At 48.2% G+C, this 17,137-nt stretch overlaps 1 long non-coding RNA gene across 1 annotated transcript; it reads right to left on the bottom strand.

The window, feature by feature from the left end:
• Positions 1-7,610: 7,610 nt before the first annotated feature.
• LOC123329223 lies at positions 7,611-15,325 on the bottom strand. Its single transcript, XR_006639987.1, has 3 exons — positions 13,857-15,325; positions 12,037-13,314; positions 7,611-11,173 (listed from the first exon to the last, which is right to left on the bottom strand). It is a non-coding gene; the product is annotated as an uncharacterized LOC123329223 (long non-coding RNA).
• Between the last annotated feature and the right edge of the window lie 1,812 nt (positions 15,326-17,137).

The following is a 17,137-nucleotide window of genomic DNA, read 5'->3' as shown; positions in this document are numbered from 1 at the left end:
TTTTGGTTTTGCTTTTTATTTAAATGTGTGCATTTACAGGGTGATTTCACAAACCTGGAATTGTTTAGATTTTGTTTGTAAATTCAGAATCTTAACCCATCTTAATCTTGACCCAGTAGCTTTGGGGTGTGTTACATGCATATGCACACACGGTCACCTCACAGGGAAAGTGAGCTTTGAGTGGGGCGGAGGATTGAGGGAGACTTTGTGATGACTCCCACACCTCTCATGCTTTTCAAGCAGCCTAGTGAGTGAGTGAGTGAAAGTCGCTCAGTCGTTTCCAACTCTGCAACCCCATGGACTATAGAATCCATGGAATTCTCCAGGTCAGAATACTGGAGTGGGTAGCCTTTCCCTTCACCAGGGGATCTTCCCAACGCAGGGATCAAACCCAGGTCTCCCACATTGCAGACAGATTCTTTACCAGCTGAGCCACAAAGGAAGCCTCTCAAGCAGCCTGTATTCCTGTAATTTCCGAAGTCAGGAATCACGTGAGACTATTTGGAGTGTCCCAGCTGGTGTGGCCCCAGCCCCACCAAGCACCACCCTGGAGTTCAGAAGCCCAGACCCAGCAAGTTCTCTCTGGTGAAGATAGTCACACCCTGGACCTGTCATTCTGCACCCTGAGCTAGTTCAGTTCAGTCCCAAGCTGGTTCAGTTCAATCGCTCAGCCATGTCTGAATCTTTGTGACCCCATGGACTGTAGCATGCCAGGCCTCCCTGTCCATCACCAACTCCCGGAGTTTACTCAAACTCATGTCCATTGGGTCGCTGATGCCATCCAACCAACTCATCCTCTCTTGTCCCCTTCTCCCGCCTTCAATCTTTCCCAGCATCAGGGTCTTTTCCACTAAATCAGCTCTTCACCTCAGGTGGCCCAAGTATTGGAGTTTCAGTTTCAGCATCAGTCCTTCCAATGAATATTCAGGAGTGATTTCCTTTAGGATGGATTGGTTTGATCTCCTTGCTGTCTAAGGGACTCTCAAGAGTCTTCTCCAACAGCACAGTTCAAAAGCATCAGTTCTTCAGCGCTCAGCTTTCTTTATGGTCCAACTCTCACATCCATACATGACTACTGGAAAAACCATAGATATGACTATATGGAACTTTGTTGGTAAAGTAATGTCTGCTTTTTTAATATGCTGTCTGGGTTGACCATAGCTTTTCTTCCAGGGAGCAGGTGTCTTAATTTCATGGCTGCAGTCACTGGAGTGATTTTGGAGCCCAAGAAAATAAAACTCTCCATTGTTTCCCCATCTATTTGCCATGAAGTGATGGGACCAGATGCCATGGTCTTAGTGTTTTGAATGTTGAGTTTTAAGCCAGCTTTTTCACTCTTCTCTTTCACTTTCATCAGGAGGCTCTTTAATTCCTCTTTGCTTTCTACCTTAAGAGTGGTGTCATCTGCATATCTGAGGTTACTGATATTCCCCCTGCAATCTTGATTCCAGCTTGTGCTTCATCCAGTCCAGCATTTCGCATGATGTACTCTGCATGTAAGTTAAATAAGCAGGGTGACAACATACAGCCTTGACGTATTCATTTCTCAATTTGGAACCAGTTCGTTGTTCCATGTCTGGTTCTACCTGTTGCTTCTCGACCTGCATACAGATTTCTCAGGAGGCAGGTAAGGTGGTTTGGTAGCCCCATCTCTTGAAGAATTTTCCACAGTTCGTTGAGATCTATACAGTCAAAGGCTTTAACATAGTCAATGAAGCAGAAGTAGATGTTTTTCTGGAGCTTGCTTGCTTTTTCTATGATCCAGCGGATGTTGGCAATTTGCTCCCAAGCTAAGGCGGTGCCAATTGTGCCATGAAGGACCCTCAATCTGCCCAGGAAGCCCTGCGGGGAGTGAGGACAATTACAGCCTCCCTGCAGCCCCCACCCCTCAGCCTCCCCAGTGATGGATGCTCAGCCCTGGGGGTGCAGGGGGGTCAAACAAAAAGCAGTTTCACTGCCGAGGCTCAGAAGAGCACATCTAAAGGAGCCACAGCTTTTCAAGAGTCGCCGTGGCTGTTACCAGTGTCTGGATTCCTCCTGCTCCCGTATGTGACATGGCGTATTAACCTCCAGTGAAGTGAAACAGGACTTGCAGCAAGGAGAGAGTCTAATTGAGGATAATTCAATCATTTTGAAAAGGAGGTGCAGATGGCTCTCCTGAGACTTCCTCACAAAAGTGCAGAACAGCCAAACTGCCCTGAGCTTTGAGAGTATCCGGTAGATGGAAAGCTATCTGCTCAAAAACTATTCCCCTTTTTCCTCTGTGATCTTACACTTTTTTTTTTTTTTTTTTGGCATGTGGCTTGTGGAATCTTAGTTCCCTGACCAGGGATTGAACCCAAGCCCCAGCACTGAAAGTACAGAATCCTAACCACTGGACCACTGGGAAACTCCCTATGCCTTATTATTATTATTGCATTTAGCAGCTAGCAAAAGCTCCATGGTGGCACTGAAAGCCAAATTTCAATTTTTTCCCCCTCAGACTTGGCTTCTCACTCAGAGCCATTAGCCCCCATTAATCTGGGACCATTAACCTCTATAAATCTCTTCCAGTTCTAGGAAAGCTTGTCAACAAAATCCAACATAACGATTTTCTAAGCATTCACCCTAGTGAATACAGGAAGCAGGTTAGTCCTAAGTCATTGTGTTTCTAGGTAACCCATTTGCATGGAGAATCCCACGGACGGAGGAGCCCGGCAGGCTACACTCCATGGGATCACAAAGAGTCGGACACGACTGAGAGCACATAAAGTCTTTCTTACTTAATTTGCCTACAGGCTTTAGAAGGAGTTGGAGGGGATAATTTGTTTTAATCACTGATCTTTCCACCTGAGCAATTATACATTTGATTATAACCTACCCTACCCTCCTCCTACACGCAAAAACCGAAGCAAGGTAGGTTGGACCTTTTATGTTTAAAGAAACACCTTAGTCGTTTGGAGTTGGTGCCTAAGGAGAAACACTGTCTTAAATCAAACCAGTTACTAAGTAAAAGACAGAAGTGACTCTCCTGGGTTCCCACCACCTCCTTCCTTTCCTTCCAGGTTAACAAGATGTCCTGGCTGGCATCTAACCGCTCAACTTGAAAGCTATTTACACTAAAGAGAATTTCTAGGGAGACCACCTTATGTGAGCAAAGGCTTCCCTGGTGCCTTGACAATCACAGCTGTCAGGTTTAAGAAATGCATTTGTGAAGATCAATCATAAAACGCTATTCGGAGTTAGAGTGGGATTTGAGATTTTTCCTTTTTGCTCAAGAGGTTTAGGGAGGGAGATGGGGAGACGGAGAGAAAAAAATAATAGGCATTACACATAAAAGCCCTTCTCCCTAATCCTGTTTCCCTCTCCCTTGAGATGTGTGTGTGCCTGTTAAGTCACTTTAGTCGTGTCCAACTCTGCAACCTCATGGACTGTAGCCCGCCAGGCTCCTCTGTCCAAGGGACTCTCCAGGCACGAATATTGGAATGGGTAACCATTCCCTTCTCCAGGAGGTCTTCCTGACCCAAGGATAGAACTCGGGTCTCTGGCATTGCAGGTAGATTCTTTAACCGTCTGAGCCACCAGGGAAGCCTCCCTTGAAATAAACACCATCATAAATTTGGTGCATTCTCTTTCTAGCATGTCCTTTTACAGTCTTAAAACTTAGACCTGTGCTGGTCTCCATGCATAACAGGCAGTTCTGCTTTCTGTGTTGGTTTCTACCTCTATCACAACACGAGTCTCAAGACCATCCAGGTTGATGCCCCTAAATCCAGCGCAGGGCCCCCAGCTACTCTGCATGTCCCCTCCTACTTCACAGTCTCACCCGTGAGCTGTTAGACTGTTCTCTCCCGCCGACAGCGCTGCAGTGAGCACGCCCACATGTGCCTGTTCACAGGACACACGAGGCACACGCAGTGCAGCGGAAGCAGATGTGGGTCTTGGCCCTGCCACTTACCAGCTCCGTGACCTTGGGAAAGTTACCTGACCTCTCTGTGGCTGACTTCCTCATTTGTGAGTTGACGGAAAATGAGAGCATTTCTTTGAGCTGTGCAGATTAAATGTGGCTGCGTACCTCGCACACAACAGGAACCAGTACCTGTTGGCCATCCTCATCTTCATCAAGATGAGACCTGCTGTGTCCACCGGGTCCCCATCGTGCCTGGCGTGAGCGTCACTGCCCAGTCCCCCGACCACTGTGATGTCAGCTCCCGCTCCCACCATGCTAAGTCTTTTCAGTCGTATCCAACTCATGGCAACCCCTCCATGCTCCTCTGTCCATGGGATTCTCCAGGCAAGAATACTGGAGTGGGTTGCCATTTCCTGCTCCAGAGATCTTCCTGACCCATGGATCGAACCCTCCGCTCTTAATGTCTCCTGCATTGGCAGGCGGATTCTTTACCACTAGCGCCATCTGGGAAGCCCTTCCCGCTCCCACCAATGCTGCTGAAATGTCCTGCTTTCCTGCATCTTCACTATTAAGAGTGTGTAACATGCCAACACGATGGGGTGAAAATTTTTACTTTATAGCTTCAAAAGCGTTATTGCTTGAATTGTTGTTTGTGTCGCTAAGTCGTGTCCGACTGCAACCCCAATAAATGTAGCCCGCCGGCTCCTCTAAAATCTGTGTTAAAACAGGCCTGCCACCTAGTGGTGGGAGAAGATGGCCTGCAGTTAGGGCAAGAAGCCCACGTACAGGTGGACCCACGCGTACCTCATTGGGCATTTCAGTCATTCACACACATCTGAACTGGAGCAAACCACATGAGAGTTCTTCTCTTCTCTTCTTCCCATTTGAGGCAGCTTGTGATTCCTCACTTTTTCTGGTACGACAGTGTGGAGACCTTGCTGCTCAGTCCTGGGCAGCCTCTTCCAGCCAATAACTCTGGGTCCCTGGCTCACAAGAGCAGTGGGGTAGATTAGGAACAAAGCTGTTTACAGAACGGTGGCTTCTGAGGCTCCAGCCGGGGAGGCTTTCCCTGAGCAAACATTGTCCCATGCGGGGAGGTTCAGGAGCAGGCAGTCATCAGGGCTGTGCTGAAAAACTGCATCCCGGGGCTGAGCTGAGCCCCAGTCAATGTCCTTCCAAACCAAGGCCTTAGACAGTTTGCTGTTAAGACTTCTAAGATCACAGCTGAGAAAGTAGAGTGCACAAAAATGTTGTTCAGTCGCTAAGTCATGTCCAACTCTTTGCGACCCCATGGGCTGCAGCACGCCAGGCTTCTCTGTCCATCACTGACTCCCTGAGTTTCCTTAGACTCATGTCAGTTGAGTTGATGATGCCATCCAGCCATCTCATCCTCTCTCACCCTTCTCCTCTTGCCCTCAGTTTTTCCCAGCATCAGGATCTTTTCCAATTAGTAAGTTCTTCGCATCAGGTGGCCAAAGTATTGGAACTTCAGCTTCAGCATCAGTCTTTCCAATGAATATTCAGGGTTGATTTCCTTTAGGATTAACTGGTTGGATCTCTTTGCAGTCCAAGGGACTCTCAAGAGTCTTCTCTGACACCACAGTTCAAAAGCATCAATTTTTAGGTGCTCAGCCTTCTTTATGTTCCAACTCTCACATCCACACATGACTACCGGAAAAACCATAGCTTTGACTATATGGACCTTTGTCGTCAAAGTGATGTCTCTGCTTTTTAAAACACTATCTAGGTTTGACATAGCTATTCTTCCAAGGAGCAAGTGTCTTTTAATTTCGTAGCTGCGGTCACTGTCTGCACTGATTTTGGAGCCCAAGAAAATGAAATCTGACACTTTCCAACAAGAAAATATTAATCCATACTAATCGAGGTTATGATACATATTAAAAGATCTCTAGAAAAATGTTCTATGAACGATAGGGTGTTAAAAAGCAATGACTGGGACTTCTCTGGTGGCACAGTGGATAAGAATCCACCTGCCAATGCAGGGGACACAAGTTCAATCCCTGGTCCCAGAAGATTCCACATGCCACAGAGCAGCTAAGCCTGTGCGCCACAACTATTGAGCCTGTGCTCTGAAACCTGGGAGCCGCAACAACTGAAGCCCATGTGCCCTAGAGCCCATGCTCAGCAACACGCGAAGCCACCGCAATGAGAAGCCCGCTCAGCGCAACTAGAGAAAGACCGCACAAAGCAATGAGGACCCAGCACAGCCAAAAATAAATAAATAAAATTATTTTTTGTTAAAGCAATGATTAACATAACACTGTAAAGAAACTGTACTACAATAAAAATTTTTAATTGATTAAATGATTTCCACAGTACAAAAAAAAAAAAGCAATGATGCTGAGATGTCATATAACTGTAAGTCAGGACTGTCACTAAATGAATGGGATAGGAAACAATAGAAAACAGTCTAAACAACAAGCAAAGGTCAACTGTGATTAGAAACATCCATTCAGGCCAGTCCCGTCTATAGCATGGGCTCCCGTGTCTCTGAGCTGTTGTTTGCACCGAAGCCTTTGCCGAAAACAACTTCCCTTCATCCCTTTGTTTGACCGAGCCTTAGCTCTTTAAGTGCTTGGACCTGAGCCCCAGCCTGCCCTGACCAGCACAGAGCGGAGACGGGGAGCCTCAGCATCGGGCGGGCTGGACCCAAGTCCAGCCTTGCAGTGTCAGGCAAGTCACTCCCCTCCCCTGTGTCTCTCTCCTCATCAGGTAACTTGGGGACAGTTCTGCCCCCAGTGCTGTCGGGAAAATTAATTCAAGGAAATGTGTGATGATGCTGGAGATGGAAGGGGTACCGGACAAGCATCCGTTCCATCCTTCTTGGAGCTGGCACCGACCAGCACGTGACGGGTCCACCCTCCTCTGGCCTCCTCTGGAGCCACTGCTTTCACCGCCCGTTTGCATTCTTAGTCGTGTCCTACCGTTTCTCTCGCTTCACCCTTCCAGATGTTTGTGTCGCCTCCCCACTCACAGGACACATCAACAGCACCTGACAGATGCGGGGTCTTCAGTACATCTGCGTATGCGCTCATTAAACTGCCCCACGTGTGAATGCTTCTTTATCCATCACCACGATCAGCAGTTACACACAAGGTGGGGAATTTTTTAAAAATCCAAGACTTGGTGACCACCACAGAACACGACACGAGGGCCAGGTGGGCACAAGTTGTGAGCCTGTGTGCATCCTGAATGCAAGGCCAAGAAAGTGAAAGAGGCTGAAAAAGTCACATGGAACAATTTTAAGAGAGATGAGTGGAAGGGCAAACAACGAAAGGGAGCTAGCCTGCCCGAGAAGAGCAGGAAAAGACCTGGGGGGGTCAGGGTGGCCCCCAGAGACATTCTGGTTAGTTCTGGTCAGCTCTTTGCTGAGAGGCTGTGGCTTCACTCCTGAGCTTGGCAATTTGAAAGGTATTATATGTAGATCTGAGCTCTTCCCTGGTGGCTCAGAGGTTAAAGCGTCTGCCTGCTATGCGGAAGACCTGGCTTCAATCCCTGGGTCGGGAAGATCCCCTGGAGAAGGAAATGGCAACCCACTCCAGTATTCTTGCCTGGAGAATCCCATAGAGAGAGGAGACTGGTGGACTACAGTCCAGGGGGTCGTGAAGAGTCAGACACGACTGAGCGGCTTCACTTTCACTTTTCACTCTCATGCACTGGAGAAGGAAATGGCAACCCACTCCAGTGTTCTTGCCTGGAGAATCCCAGGGACGGGGGAGCCTGGTGGGCTGCCGTCTGTGGGATCGCACAGAGTTGGACACGACTGAAGCGACTTAGCAGCAGCAGCAGCAGACTGTAAACTCCATGTCTGTCTTGTGTCCTCGAAATAAACTCTACCTCTTTTCTTGTTGCTGTTTTATTTTTTTTTTAACGTTTTAATTTTTAAACTTTTTATTTTGTATTGGCAAATAGCCGGTTAATAACACTGTGATAGTTTCAGGTGAACCGCAAAGGGACACAGCCATACATATGCATGTATCCACTTCCTCTCCAAACTCCCCCTCCATCCAAGCTGCCACATAATATTGAGCAGAGTTCCCACTGCTGTAGAGTAGGTCATTTTTGGTATCCATTTTAAATATACCAGTGTTAAACTCTACCTCTTGAAAAGAAAGGCCAAAAAGTTACCTTGCAAAGGTGTGTGAATCCAGGGAAGGGAAGAAATGGGGCTATTTTTACAATTCACCATGCTAATGGCATGACCCAGACAAGTTATACAAAGTCTTTGAGCCTCAGTTTGTAAATGGGCAAGATCATAACTACTTTGTAGGGTTTTTATAGAGATTAGAAATAACAAATGTAAAGTCCCTTGCACATAACCGATACTCAGTAGTAGCTGTGTTATTGTTGCGAGTAATGAAGACGTTTCTTCTCTATTGGGCACGAGTGTTTCCTAAACTTCTGTCAATCCTGTACCACCACCAGGATGTTCACCATACCCAAGGACCACTTAGACAATTATTTACACAATGTTTTTCTTTCAACACTCTCTTATTTGAGGAAATGTATTTCAAAAGCAAACTGTATCTCACCACCACTCTGAAAAAGAGCTATGACCTGCTGTAAACAGGAGGCAATGTAAAATAAAGACAACAGAAATAAAACAGTGCTCTTCATTCTAACTCAGTTCGCTTGCTTTCTGAAGGTCAAATCTGAGGCCCACTTTCTCTTGGTTAAAGAAGCACCAAAAGCTACGGCTACAGAGGTTTTCTTCTTAGTGTAATTGGAGAGATAAGAGGCCTTTTTCATAGTGTGCTCAGGTTATTTGGAGCAGCACACAGAATGGTCTCGAGTTATCAGGAAAACACCAAGTCCAGACCAGAGACCAAAGGGAGAGAATGGCCTGTCTGTCCCCCTCCCACCCTCATGACGGCCGTGGGCCTCTGAGGGGCTCTAAGACGGGGGACATACTGTGGGACAAGGTCTCAGGTGTGGCTCCTGGACCTGTCACTTCCTAGCCACATAACCTTAGGCCCATCTATTGGTAAGTAGGAAACCTTGGTTTCCTCAATGGCAGAACGCAGCTGGTAACTTCTCACGTGCCTCATGGAGTGGCCATAAGACCCAATTGTGAACGAACTTGTATGTCGTTTTCCTTCTTAATCTGTAAACTACTGTATAAACAGAGCCAGTCGTGTGGATAGTCTCTGAGGCCAGGCATGAGGAAGTGGGGGCAAAGGGGTGAAGTTAGAGGAAGGGAGAGCCTGCCTGCTAGCCGCTGGTATAGCTAGATGACCAAGTTGCGGGCACACTGGTGATGGAATCAGTGCCCTTACAGGAAGAAGCCAGAGAGCTGGCTTGCTCTCCTCCCGCCTCTCGGGGACACAATGAGAATTTGGTGGCCATCTGCAACTGGAAAAGGACCTTCACTAGAACATGCTGACCACTGATCTTGGACTTGTGGCCTCCAGAACTGGGAGTAATACATTTCTGTTGTTTCTAAGCCACCCCATTTATGGTACTTTGTTATAGCAGCCTGAGCTAAGGCTTCTTAGTAAGAAGCTGAGAACTTCAGCCTGCAGGCTTCATGGTGTTGCAGGTGGACCAAAGCTCCATGGGGCTAAATGCCCCTAGGGCCACCCTCAGCCAACAGATCACACACAGTGGATGAAGAGCCAGCTCCCCACCCCTCGGGGTGCCCTGAGCCCCCAGCAATAACTTGCTTCTGGTTAACCCTGGGCTGTCTTCTCTTTCCCTTTAACTTCCCTGGGACCACATCACAGCCCCGTCTCCTGCCCGGACAGTCATGATCTGGTCAACTGGATGAATGGACAAGATGCTTGGCAGCAAAGGACAGGGGCACAGCTTGCCCACCGCCCCACACAGGCTGCTGCTCTCAGCACGTCCAGACCACACAGGGCACGTGCGCAGCCTACAGCTCCTGCACAGGAAAAGTGCTTCTCAGCTGTCCCCACCAGCCTGCTATTTGTCATCCCATCCATCTGCTGTCCCCACGAAACACTCCCCCACGTCAGCTAAAATGGTGCACTGGGCTTGGAACCGGTTGAGAAAACGTCAGGCGGATGGAACTGAGGAAAAACCTGAAATAGCAACCCTGTGGACTGTTGTGGCGGCCGCAGGACTCGAGCCTCGGCACAGAAGGCCAGACTCCGGGGCCCAGGAGGCCTCTCCAGGGGGATTGTTCCATGGTGTGGGGTGCAGGGAAGGCCCTGGGAGGTGTGAACAGCTGGGCCATCTCCCTCCACTCATCTACCTGAGGCCTGGTGCCTCCACCCCTTCTTCCAACTTCCTTTCCCTCCTGCTTCTTGTCCCCTCTCTGGGAACAGAGGCAATTCCCCAGACATAAAACAGGATATGTTTAAAGCTGCTATTAAATATGTTTGTCTATTAGTTTTCCAATCAGTCTTCCATGTGGCAGGAGTACAATAAGAATGTGTGGATTCTTGGAACTTCCCTGGTGGTCCAGTGCTTAGGACTCCATGCTTCCACTGCAGTGGGCTGCAGGTGGACCAAACTAAGATCTCTGTGTTCTTGCGAGCTGGAGATTGGATGTTTTGTTCCTCAGAGGAAAGGGGTCATTTTCACCAAGGCTGTTTTGATCTCAGAAGAGTGGGTCCTTACACATTCATCCATTCAACAAGTATGACCTGAGAGCCTACCATGAACCAGGCAGTGTCCTCAGCCCCAGGGATAACACGATGAGCAGAACAAACAAAATGCCCACCTCGTGGAGATTGCAGGGCAGTGGGAGAGACAGATAGTAAACAAATGCATGTATAAATGTCATGTTTTAAGTGCTGTGAAGAAAAACAACACAGGGGAAAGGAAACAGAGATAGAGGCTACCTCTTGAGTGGTAATCAGGCAGTGTTCCAGTTCCACAGGGCAGCATGACAAACCTCCTCAAATCTGAGTGATGGAAACAACAATCACTTTGTTATCATTCAAGATTCTGTGGACTGACTGGGTTCAGCTGGGTGGTTCTTCTGCTCCCTGCAGAGTTTTCCTGGTGCTGCTGTCGTATGGGGCTTCGCTGGGTGGGAACATTCGGGGTAATTCATTTACACACCTGTATCTCGGCTGGATGGTGAGAAGCCCAGGCTCTGCTGGGATGTCAAAAGAGTTGAGCCCCCTCTGCGTGCAGTCTCAGGGCTGTTCCCTCTTCGCTTGGCCTGTCCATATGGCCTTTCCCACAGCCTTTCCAGCAGGGTGGTCAGACTTCTTATGTGGCAGCTCAAGGCTCCCCAAATTCCAAAGTGTAAGGTGCCAGGACTTCCCTGATGGTTCAGGGGTTAAGAATCGCCTGCCAGTGTAGGGGACACAGGTTCAGTCTCTGGTCTGAGAAGATCCCACATGCCATGGAGCAACTAAGCCTGTGTGCCACAACTACTGAAGCCAGCTCCCTAGAGTCCATGCTCCACCACAAGAGAAGCCACTGCAATGAAAAGCCTTCACACTGCCACTAGAGAGGAGACCCCGCTCACCACAACTAGAGCAAGCCCTCACAGCAATGAAGACCCAGCACGGCCGAAAAACAACAAAATAAAATTTTAAAATAAATAAAATTTTATTTAAAAGACAAAAAGCAGAAGCTACCAGGCCACGTTAAGGCATAGGTCCAGAGTTGGCACAGCATCACCTCTGACACATCATGTCGGTTAAAGTAAGTCATGGGACCAACTCAGATTCCACATAGGAGGGGGGCTGCATGGGACAGAGCACTGAGGGGCATGGTTCACTGGGCGCTGGTCACCCAGAGGCCTTGATGATGGTGTGACATTTGGGCAGAGACCAGAATAAAGTGAAGAGGTGAGCATGCTGCTATCCAGGGCGTGTAAAGGCCCTGAGCAGGGATGTGCTTGGGCTATGAGTGGAAAGCAGAGTCCACTGTGGCTGGAGCTAAGCTCTGGGCCGTGAGGTCAGGGGCAGCCTGCAGGCCAGGGAAGGGGATCAGGGAGTTGTGACCTCCAGGACTCACAGCAGTCACCTGGTCTCAGTGCTGCTGGATCCTGGGCTTTTGGGTCCAGACTCCCCATCACTCTCACCAAGGCCCCAGGACTACCCTGTTTCACCTGCAGCCTCCCCTCCGCAGCTCCTCTGCTGGCTGATGTCTCCACAGCTCTGAGCACCCTCTACATGCTTCCAAGTTTTACTCATTTATCTTACCTCTGTCCTGTGTGCATGTGTACTCAGTCATGTCCGACTCTTTGCGACCCAATGGACTGTAGCCCACCAGGCTCCTCTGTCCATTGGGATTCTCCAAGCAAGAATACTGGAGTGGGTTGCCATGTTCTCCTCCAGGGGCTCTTCCTGACCTTCTGTAAATCAAAATGTACTGTGAACAGACAGGCAGGGATTTGGGTTGGCTTTGTGTGCAGGCCCACGAATAATACTTGTGTGAGCAAACTAATCGGTCACTCCCTGCAGCGTCCCCACCCCCATCCTGATCTAACAACGTTTGGGACATATGGGGCGGGACTGCCTAGTAAATAATGAACAACTAAATTAACTTGGCAACAGAATAGCTCTTATATTAATAGTTCCCTCCGTTTATCTCAGTCACCTTCCAGGAAGCAATTATCCAGGGAGAATGAAGAAGTAAAGAAAATAGCCTTGGAAGTAGCCTCAATGGAGACTGCAGGTCACAGGACAGCCTCCACTTCACCTGTGACCCCAGTGTGCCTCACAAGCCAGTCCTCAGACCAACTATCACAGCCTAGAGAGTCCTGGGTTAAAGGCGGAGGGGTGGTGAGAGGACATGGAGAAAGTAAGGCCAGGGCAGGTGTGGCCTCCTGGGCTGCAGGGCATGGAGACAAGCAGCCCGTGGGCCATGGTGGCTCGGGAAGCCTTGCCTATAAATGGTGTGACAGCAGGTGACGTTTATAAAGTGACCGGGTCACTCATAACAGATCAGATTGTGTTCACCGTCTTCTATTTAAGATGAGGAAGTACACACATCTGGGAAAGATTTTCATTCGAAGGGACAGAAAATGTGATAGAAAATACCTGTGAAGTTGTGCCCACCCCACCGCATCCCTCCTTTCCAATGGCAGCTCCTTCGTAGTCCCTGTCGCTGGGCCCTCCTTCACTCTCTACTGCCACGCTGGCCTGCCCACATGCCCATGAACGAACCTACAGCATTTCTCTTCCCTGGAACACTGGCATCTAGCCTCATGTCTTCACGCTCTCTCTGCTCTAGCAAGGCTCAGGCTCTCATATCCAACTCCAATCTCGAGGCAGAGCTCTCACCTTCCCAGACTCCTGGACATCTCATCAACTTGAAAAGATCCAAACCAGAACTTCTGACTCCAGACCTCCACGGACCTAACTCCTCATGCTTGGTCATCCTCAGATCAGTAAATGGCACTTCAACTCTTGCACAAAAGCTCTGGAGTCATCCTTGACTCGAGGGTGATGATCGTGTCATTCATATTTAAACTGGAACTGCCCCAGGCAAAAAAAGATGTATGGTCTGACGATAACCCACATCCAATTCATCAACAGACCCAGTTAGCTCCACTCTGAAAAATATAACCCGGCATCTAGACATTCTCACCACCTCCTCCACTATCACCCTGGTCCAAACATACCTCATGTCCTGCCTTTATTTCTGCAGTGGCCTCCGAGCTGGTCTCCCCACCTCCACCCAATCCTCCCACCTCCAAATCTGTTCCCATGGCAGCCACAACCACCCTGCTCCAACCTCGGAGTGATCACTTTTCTCTTTGGCTCAGAACTCTCAATGGTCTCCCAATTCATTCAGGAGAAAAGCTGCCGTCTTTGCAACAGCCTGCAGTGGCTGCCTGCTGCCCCACCTCTCTGACCTGTCTACACTCGCCCAGCTCTCCTCAGCCCCTGCTCTCAGACATGCTGAGCTGAGCGCATGCTTGTCCCAGCCTCGGCCTTGGCTGTCCTCTCTGCCCTCACTTTCTCCAGGCCACATGTCCCCTCCCACCTCCCCAACACAAAACACCTAAACTCCCCACCTTTTCTGTCTTCCCTTGTCCCACCGTCCTTGCTGTAGATGGCAGATTTTGTTGCCTAAAAAGGGCCACAGAGACATGGACGGTTCTCATTAGCTCATCTAGAACCATCCTCCCACCAGAGGGGAAGACTCATTTCCCTCCCCTCAATGTGGACCGGCCTTAGGGACTTGCCTCTGACAGAAAATGTGGCCGAGGTGACCCAGCAGGACTCTGGAGGCAGCCTCCTCACAGGAGACAGCAGCCTGATGCTCCCTGCACAACATTTCCTAGGAACCCACCACGTCAGAGGAAACCTGCAGAGAGACAATGAGGAGAGACACACAGGGAGGGGAATCCAGGCCCAGGCGACAGCCAGCATCAGGTACCAGATGCTCAAGAGAACCAGCCTTCAGATGGGCCCGAGGCCCAGACTCCGCACAGCAGAGGGCGGCTGTCCCCGCCGCCCCCTGCTGTGCCCTGTCCCCGTTCCTGCCCACCCCCTCCCCGACCCAAGTTTGGCACAGTGTTTATGGTCATAGTAATGGAACACCAATTCTGATCTTCACTATACTATGTAACATGGGAGACTTCCCTGGTCCAGTGATTAGGACTTGGCATTTTCACTGCCATAGGCCTGGGTTCAATCCCTGGTCCAGGAACTAGGATCCCACAAGCCACACAGTGTGGCCCCCCAAAAGTATATGTTTATTGCTTATTTCTCATCTGTCTTCCCCCAAGAGAGACAGTACTCCTGGAGGGCAAGGACTTGGGTCCATTTCTTCCAGCCTTGGTATTCAGTACCACACACACAGTGGGCACTCAGTCAATATTCGCTGAACACACGAATCTCTGCTAATTAAAGAAAACTGCTCCTCACTATAATTCGCAATACCTTCTGCCGAGGCATAAGACCTTTTCCTGAAGACAGCGTTCTCTGGTGTGTTTTGGACCAGCTCCCTGTTAAAAAATATCTCTTGTCAGCCATCTGGAAAATGATAAAGTTGGATCCATACCTCCCACTATACGCCAGGAAACAGTCCAAACGGATCAAAGATTTATACGCAATAAAATGAAACCATTAAAGTCCTAGAAAAAAGCATGACAGAATTCCGATACAACCTTAGAGTAGAAAGGCCTTTCTAACTACGATTCACACTCCAGCAGCCATAAAAGAAAAAGATGGATCAATTCAAACTACAGAAACATCACAAAACTTCTGCTTGGTCAAGAAAAGCCAGCATGAGCAAAATTGAAAGATGAATGATGATCTGGGAGAAAACCAGCAAACAAATTTCTACTGGTTGGACAGAAAAAAAGGCCAACATCCCAACAGAAATATGGTCATTCAGGCAGTTCATGGGGAAAGGAACTACAAACAGGCCTTAATCAAATGAAAAGCATGCAACCTCTTTCTCTCACACAGAATAAGAAAAATGTGAAACAAAACATGTGAGAATTGCACCATAGAGAAGGCTGAGTACCAAAGAATCGATACTTTTGAATTGTGGTGCTAGACTCTTGAGAGTCCCTTAGATAGCAAGATCAAACCAGTCAATCCTAAAGGAAATCAGCCCTGAATATTCACTGGAAGGACTGATGCTGAAGCTCTAATACTTCGTCCACCTGATGGGAAGAACCAACTCACTGGAAAAGATCCTGATAGTGGGAAACATTGAAGTCAAAAGGAAAAGGGGGCAGCAGAGGATGAGATGGTTAGATAGCAGCACTGACTCAGTGGACTTGAACTTGGGCAAACTCCAGGAGACAGTGAGGGGCAGGGAGGCCTGGCGTGCTGTAGTCCATGTGGCTGCAGATGGTTGGACAAGATTTAGTGACTGAACAATAACAACAAAACAAAATTACACTGAGAAACTATTTGTCCCCTATCAGCTTGGTCCAAATCCCAAACCATGGCAAAACAAGGTCGGTAGGGTGTGAGGAGAGGGCAATCTCACACTTTGTGAGACTGCTAATCAAATTGGTATATCTCTGTGTTGGGGAATTGGGCCATATTGATCAATGCTATGGAGGGTCTATCCTTAGCCCTAACAACTGCATTTCTGGGAATTTATCCTACAGATATGTCTGCACATATGTGAAATGACAAATGTACAAAGTTACTCACTGTAGCATTCTTCATAGTAGCAAAATATTGGAAACAACATAAATGCCCATCAGTAGAAGTTAGTGGTGTATCCACAGGATACAATAGCAGGGAGCTATAAAGGAGAATGCGGAGAAGGCAATGGCAACCCACTCCAGTACTCTTGCCTGGAAAATCCCATGGACGGAGGAGCCTGGTAGGCTGCCGTCTATGGAGTCCCTAGGAGTCGGACACGACTGAGTGACTTCACTTTCATGCCTTGGAGAAGGAAATGGCAACCCACTCCAGTGTTCTTGCCTGGAGAATCCCAGTGACGGAGGAGCCTGGTGGGCTGCCGTCTACGGGGTCGCACAGAGTCGGACACAACTGAAGTGGCTTAGCAGCAGCAGCAGCATAAAGGAGAATGAGGTTTCTTTTTTGTACTATTACGGTAAGAGCTATGAGATGTATTATTAGAAGAAAAGTATAGGGGTGGGGAGAGGGATAAATTAGGAGTTTGAGATTAGCAGATACAAACTATTATATATAAAACAGAAACAACAAGGTCCTATTATATAGCACAGGTTACTATATTCAATCTTTTAATAAACTGTAATGGAAAAGAATATGAAAAAGAATATGTATATGTGTAAGTAAATCACTTTGCTGTACACCAGAAACACAACACTGTAATTTAACTATACTTCAATAAAAAATAAAGAAAAAAAGAAAAACGCAGGGTTCCAAAGAGTATGCATGATGCTATATGTTAATTTTAAAAAACAACGGTAGAGAACAAGGACACATATGTTCGTATTTGCTTCTATAGGAGTAAAGAAACTCCAGAAGGTTCCCAAGAAGCTAACAGTGGTTGATCATGATGGATGGTAGAGGAGAGGCTTGGCAGATGAGAGACACGTATGGAGGAAGGACTTGTCTTTGCATACATTTAAAACTATTTTTTATTTCTGTCCCAAACACAAGATAATTTGCAATAAGTGATTCACTCCTTTAGCTCCAAAAGAGGTCCCTTATCAAAACGTAAATATTGGACCTCAATTGGTTTCACAGCTAAGAATCCATTCCTATGATCTCTCCCTCCCTCACCTTGGAAACCGCCACGTGAACCACCCCTGGATGCCAAGAGTGTGGGCTGCTTAACAGCCCGGTGGTCCTGCCTCCCCGCCACCTCCCAGGGACAAGCCACAGCCAACAGCCT

The sequence above is a fragment of the Bubalus bubalis genome, chromosome 14 (assembly GCF_019923935.1).
Source record: "Bubalus bubalis isolate 160015118507 breed Murrah chromosome 14, NDDB_SH_1, whole genome shotgun sequence".
Taxonomy (NCBI): domain Eukaryota; kingdom Metazoa; phylum Chordata; class Mammalia; order Artiodactyla; family Bovidae; genus Bubalus; species Bubalus bubalis.
This window is presented reverse-complemented; position numbering and strand designations above follow the sequence as displayed.